We start from the raw sequence: 7,575 nt of genomic DNA on the forward strand, positions 1-7,575 counted from the left end.
ATCTCTCTGCCCCGCTAGCAGAACCGACAACCCGCTGCTCCGCTAGCAGCTAAATACCTCCCCCCTTCGCTTCTTTCTCGATCGAAAAGCCGAACAAATCTAAACACCATGGGAGAACCCTCGCGAAGCCAATCTAGAGGCAGGACCTCGGCCCTACAATACCTCTTTACCCCAACGGTCCTTAAATCTAGGGCAGCGAACCTGCCCGCAGAATATACTAATTAATATTTCTATCGCGAAAACCCCGTTTAGCAACACGACACGATAACTAACGAGAATTAGGACAACGACTTCGACTAGAAGCTCGCAAGGCTCCGCCAGAGCTTAGTAATACTAGAGCTATCGTCGGCCTTGGGTTCGTTTACACTCCCTGCCTCCGCCAAGGAGCTTTAAGAGCTCTTTCTAGAAACGCTAGCTAAAATTATCGACGAAATAGTTAGCTAATTGTATATACGACGGGTACATAAACAACAAATCTACATGTATCGCCAGATCGCCGCCAACGCTCTTGCTAAGGGAGATAACGTATACGCGAAAAACCTGGCACAGGCTACTATCCTAGCTAAAAAGAACGCCGAAATCTAGCAACTGCGAGCGCGATTAACCCGCTTAAGGGACTAGCCTACTGTGCTAGTTTAACGCGCGACGCGTTTCCCCACAATACTAATTATACGCGATTTGAGCGCGTTGCCGCTAGAGAATTTAATTCTAGGTCCTCGCCCCTCTGCATACTAGCTAGCCACACCCCTAGCGTCGCAAGCGCGGGAGAGCCGACCAACGCGCTCCGCCAAGTTCCTAGATCTACCCTTGTTATTAGATGGCAAGAGTGTTACCTTTAAGCAGTAAAGAGACGGCTTGCACGACAAACTTTAAGCTAACTAGGATTAGTATACTAGAGATACGCTAGAGGATACTAAGGAAACTATTGTTGCCTATATCCGCACGCGAACCGAAGGAGACGCGTACTAGACCCTATTAGCAATACTACGTACTATTAAGAACAGTGGCGTAGCGGTTTCCCGTGATTATATCCTTAATTAGCTAGAGAGAAGCTATAGAGACCTACACAAGAGGCTAAATGCTCGCCGCGATTTCTAAAAGCTTTATTGCCGAAGCGCCACCAACTTTGCCCGCTTCTAGAATAATTTCTTCTGCCTTGCACAGGAGCGCCAGCTCCTAGTAGATTAATAGGTAGAGAAATTTTATAAGAAGCTGCTAGAGACTATGCGCACGTAGTTGGGTATATACTAACGTTAATGCGTTAATAACTATAATTACTATGTAGACCTCGCTCGAGACCTCGCTTAAGAGCTTGCCCTAGGAGAAGCACGCGTTGCCGCTAGAAAAGCCAAAAAGCGTAACGCGATCGCGTTAATACCGCGACGCGCGCCCCTAGCTCTCCTAGGTTTTCTAGCACCCGATAAAGCCCTGGCGATCTAGAAGCTAGTCACCTGTTTTTAATGCCACCAACCTGGTTACCTAAGCCGCGATTGCCCTAGGGCTCCTGCCGCGTAGAAAGCTATCGAGAACGTTAATCTAGAGGAGGAGCCTATAGAGCCCGCAGAGCCGCAAGCTCCTAAGGATGACACGTCGGGATGTGAATTAGATAATTTAGAAAAAGCCTAGCTCTAGGAGAAGTCTCCTCCCTAGAGCTACCCACTAGAGCAATTAACCTGCGCGAAAAGCTGTTTAGTAGTCCTACGTTCACCCTACCCTGCTAAATCTCCACGAACGGCCTTGCAATTAAGCTTAGAGGTTTAATCGATACGGGAGCGGGCAGCTACGTCTTAGTGCACTTAAAGCACCTTTAAACTCTTAGGAAAAACCTTCACGTCAAGCTATCGCGTATAGAACTAATCCCTCTTGCTAGGTACGATAGGCGACCTAATGGCCAAGTAGATAAGTATTTCGAAGCCGATCTAGTGCTAGAAAGCTACTGAATCCGCACTCACTTCGTGTGTTGCAACACTAGCCGCCATGATGCGATAATTAGTCGCAAGTTGCTTAAAGAAGTTAACGTTTAGGTCAACTGCAAGCAGCGCGCACTAATGTAGCTAGACACTAATCAATTAATTAATTGCAAACGCGACGCGTTCGTCCCTACACAATCCCCTTAATCTACTGCCGAAGCTTAAGCAGCTTACTAAGCCGATGCCGATCGCCGCGACGCCCTAATATCAGCGGTAGAAAAGCCAAGGGTAATACAACAAGGGAAGGGAGGATCGCAACGCCAGGAGCTTCGAGAAAACCTGCGTAAGATAGACAGGCAGCTTAAGAATCTTAACCCGCCTACTAGGTTGCTCCGCAAGCTAAAAAAGCCACCTGTTTCGCGGGAAACATGCTTGAAGGCTGGGCTCGACGTTAACACGATTAGCGCAGCTGCCTTTATAATTAACGCGCGTCGAAAAGACACTACAATTAGGTACCTCAGTGTCTACGAGGTTGATTAGCTTATTACCAATAGGAAGGAAACCCCTGCCGCCGATCTAGAGGAGAAACTCCGCCAACTAGTTGCCAAAAAGCTCCCATCCCTAGGATACGCCGGCGCAACCGTGGCCCATTTCTCAAAAAAGGATTCTAATACCCTGCCGCCACATAGAGAAGGCGTGGATCACGACATTAAGCTTACGGCGGAAAATACCCTAACAAACAGTCCCCTTTACAGCATGTCGCTAGAGCACCTGCAGTTAGTGCGGGATTACCTAGAGGACTACCTTCGTCGCGGCTTTATCGTCTATAGCGATGCGTCATACGCGTCACCAGTCCTGTTTGCTAAAAAGCTAGGTAGGGGATAGAGGTTCTGCGTTAACTACTAAAAGCTCAACGCCATTATGAAAAAAGACGCCTATCCTATCCCCCTTATCTAGGAAACGCTTACACGCCTGTCGCGCGCTAAGGTCTTTACTAAGTTAGACGTAAGGCAAGCTTTCCACTAGATCTAGCTTAATAAGTTAGTAGAGGACCTAACGTCTTTCCGCACGCGGTACGGCAACTATAAGTATTAAGTCCTGCCCTTTAGCCTCTGCAACGGCCCTGCTACCTTTTAGCGATATATTAACAAGGTGTTGCATAGCTTGCTAGACGATTTCTATACAGCATATATTAACGATATCCTTATTTACTCAAAGGATCCGCTTAAGCACGAAGCCTATGTTACCTAGGTGCTTAATCGATTGCATAAAGCCGGGTTGCAAGTAGATATCAAGAAATCCAAATTTGCCGTTAAAAGCACCAAGTTTCTAGGATTAATCGTGAGCACTAATGGAATCTAGAAGAACCCTAAGAAGGTTGCTGCCGTCTAGGATTAGCCCGTACCCACAACCCTTAAGAGCCTTCAATCGTTTCTAGGTTTCTGCAATTTCTACTAAGCCTTCTTAAAGGATTACGGCCGGATCGTCCGCCCCCTCACCAAGCTACTAAAACAGGGAGCATAGCATGCCTTTGGAGAAATCGAGCTCGCGGCATTTTAGCAGGTCAAGAATCTTATGCTGTCTAACACCGTACTAGCTTATTACTCCCCCTATCGCCGCACAAGGGTAGAAACAGACGCCTTAGATAGCGTAGTTGCTAGAGTCCTTTTACAGCTTCAAGAAGACGGCATCTAGAGACTAGTAGCTTTCTTTAGCAAGACGATAAACACCGCCTAGATAAACTACAGTATTCACGACAAAGAAATGCTAGCGGTTATCCTTAGCGTACAGAAGTAGAGAAGCTAGTTAATTAGCTTGCAAGATCTAGAGCCTTTCACGGTATTAACTAACCACCAAGCTTTAGAGTACTTTGCCACCAAGCGGGAACTCACCGCCAGGCAGGTCCGCTAGGCGAACGATATTACTAACTATAACCTCAAGCTCACCTATTAACCAGGTTTAGCTAATATAGCAGCTGACGCGTTATTACGAAAGCAAGAAGAGCTTAAGACTTAAAAGGAGAAGGATCGTGCCGCCCGTACGAGGGCTTTCCTAAGCAAGAAGCAAATTAGCCTCTTAGCCGTTAAGCGATTATCGGGTAAGCTATTAGTCTTAGCTGCCTAGGGATTAGCTAGCAGTGCGGCGGAAATCGCCGCCGCTAATACGTTCATGGAGGCACCCTCTACTGAAGATCTATATGCTGTAATCGATTAGGTTATCGCAGCCAACTAATTGGACGACTCTCTGCAGCCAGCTTAAGAAAAAGCTACCATGTCGGGCTCCGCCTAGAAAATAGAAGACGGCTTGTTAACCTATTAGGATCGATTAATAGTTCCTGCCGTTAACTACCTACAAACGCATTTAATACGTGCCGTGCATGCTACTTAGGTAACTACCTACCCAGAACGAAGAAAAACTACCTAGTTGCTGCGAGATTAATATTACTAGCCAGGCATGCGAGAAGACGTTGATACGTACGTGGCGGCATGCAAGGCTTGCCGCTAGAGCCATGCTCCGCGGGATAAGACGCTAGGTCTCCTAAAGCCTCTGCCCATCTCTAAGAGGGCTTGGCAGGACGTCTCCATGGATTTTAAGAGCTTCCCCCTAGACAAGAAAGGATTTGACTGCGTGTACGTCGTTGTGGATTAGCTAAGTAAGCGGAGCTTCTCTCTACCCTGCTACAAGAAAATTACGGCTCAACGCACAGCAGAGCTGTATTACCAATATATCTAGCGTATATATGGTCCTCCTAGGTCTATTGTATCAGATCGCGGCCCACAGTTTACCTCTGCCTTTATAGATGAGCTCTGTTAGCTCACAGGAATTAAGCAGAAGCTCTCCACCGCGTACCACCCGCAAACTGATGGAAATACAGAGATTGTTAATTAATACCTCGACTAGCGTCTACGTCCATTCGTCAACTACTACCAGGATAATTAGTTAGACCTTCTACCCTGCATGGATTAGGCACAAGCTACGTTGCCGCATGAAACTACAGGACTAACGGCGTACGAAATTAAATTCGGACACTAGTTAATACACTACTAGAATTAGAAGGTAGTAGCTGTAAAAGCGCTTCTAGTTCGAAACTAACACGAATACACTTACTACGAGCCAAAAGAGACGGTTAAGAGCATAACGCGGGAGTTTCAGAAGGAGGGGGACCTAGGAGGCGTATTTTAGAGCTCGGGGACGAGCTCTCCCTGTAAGGGGGGGTGATGTAATAGTCTAGTTTGGGATTTACCTTAGGTCACATAACCTCGGGTCACGTGATCTTACCACGTAACCTAGCCTAGCGCCTTAGCGCTCGGCACCTCTGTATATAGAGCCTCTCGAAGCAGCCTTCTACTCCTTACCTTTGGATAGCTGAATTTAACCCAACCTACCCTGCTAGCACCCCTTATCCTTACAGCTCGTGGAGACAGTGCTGCCTGCAGCCGACTTACCCAGCTAGGTGTTCCAGGGGCGCTCACAGCAGTAGAGACCGCAGACCCAGCCCTCACATAAAGTAACTTTTAAAGTAAGACTCTAGTTCTATAGTACCTCTTTACTCTAATAATTCTTAAATTCTAGATAGAGAATCTACTAGCTAGTTATTTAAACTAATATTATTATTATAAATTACCTATTTAATAATATAATATAATAACTAATAAGAATTAGAATAATAACTTTAAATAGAAGCTAGTATAGCTACGCTAAAGCTTAGTAATATCTAGGTTATTAGCTATAGATAGCTCTTATATACTCTCTACCTCTAGAAAGAAGCTCTAAGAGCTTTTTCTAGAAAAGCTAAGTAAAATTATTAATAAATTAGTTAGCTAATTACTTATACGCTAGATATATAAATAATAAACCTATATATATTACTAGATTACTACTAATATACTTATTAAAGAAAATACTATATATAGAAAGTATTAGAATTTATAGTAGAAAAAAGCTACTACTTTAGTAAAGATTTAATAGCTATAAGTATAACTATAATTCTACTCTAGAAGCTAAATACTTATTATAAGTAGCACCTAAGCTACTTTAATAGAGTCTAGACTAGGCTAGATTAGCCTAGCGCCGTGTTAGCTTAGCCTAGATAGAGCTAGATTAGTTTAGCGTAGTATTAGCTTACTCTACCTACTCTTCTTAGATATAGTCGTAATTTCTTACCTAGAGAAAAGAGTAGAGAATTATATTATAGAATACTCTAGAATTAACTACTTTTTACCTATATATTCTACTATTACTCTATTACTACTAGCTTAGTCTAAAGAATTATACGTAAATTCTTCTTTTATAATATAATTCTCTACTCTCTAAAGCCTAGATAGAGATAGTAAACATAAGAGTATTAGCGTCGCGAAATCTAAAAGGCCTAGGCGAGTTCTTAGGCTTATATACTCTAGGTTAAAACTTAATATAGAAAATTAAATATAAAGTATAGTTATATCTAGCTATAACTCTCTAGAGTAATAAGCTTTTAGAAAAGACTCTCTAGAACTAGATTAGAGAGCTAGAGGTAAAGCTTACCTACTAAGCATACTACTAGACTCTCTAAAATTAGATCTAGTAGCTTAAGGCCTAAATTAAATAATATAACTTACGCTTCTCTCTACTCTAATTAGTTACCTTATACTCTTAAAATAAGAAATAAGCTAGAGCTTCTATAGTAGTACTAGTACTATCTTTAATATACCTTATCTACTCTCTACTATTATAGTAACTTCTAAAGTTAGAGCCTCTACCTAAATATAAAAGAAAAATAAAAGAGAATTATAATAATTAGTAAAGAGAATATAAGAAATTTATTCTTAATTCTAACCTATTTCTAATAGTCTAAGATTAGGTTTAATAGACTATGTAATATCTAGATTATATCTCTCTTACGTATTAGAAGTAGGTCTAGTAAGCCTATCTCTAAACTAACGTTACCTAGACCTTTATAAAATAAAAGATACTAGAAATATTAGAGACTAACTAGAAAAGAAAGTAGAATACTTATAGTAGAATTATAAGAGCTAAATAAAATAAAAGAAGCCTATTAGAGCTTCTCTACTACCTAACTACCTAATAAAAAAAGATTAACTCTCTTATAGCTTTTAATAAGAGTAACCTAGAGTATATCTAGATATTCTTTAATGCTCTAGACTTTTAAGTCTAATCTAGGCTAGACTTAGTCTTAAAGACCTAGATAAGTCTTATTAAGCTTAAGGCTAACGCATGCTATTACTAGTAAATAATTAAGAAATAGAGCTAGGTAAAAACTATTAAAAAACGCTCTTAAATAGAGAATATACTAGAAAATAATCTATACTTTTATAAGCGCCTTACTACTCTCTCTACTAAGAATAATAAGAAGAAATAGACTATCTCTAAGCCTAGCTAGCCTAGTAAGAATAACTTTAAGGTAGCTAAGAATAATAAGACTAAAGTAGAAGGTTTTTATTTTAAATACTACTAGAAGAGCTATATAAAGTAGAATTACTCTATCTTTAAGGTAAGGCTAGCTAAGAAGAGAAAAGCTAAGCTCTAAGGTAGAAGGTCTTCTACCTACTAGGTAATATCTTATATACTAGAGACTAAATTATTATAGCTATACTATAAAGAGATACTTATACTCTTAATAGGTTTAGAAGTATCTTAATTATACTAGACTACGTAGTTCTAGGTA

This window comes from Trematosphaeria pertusa, assembly GCF_010094035.1.
Source record: "Trematosphaeria pertusa strain CBS 122368 unplaced genomic scaffold BU26scaffold_2, whole genome shotgun sequence".
Classification (NCBI taxonomy): Eukaryota; Fungi; Ascomycota; class Dothideomycetes; order Pleosporales; family Trematosphaeriaceae; genus Trematosphaeria; species Trematosphaeria pertusa.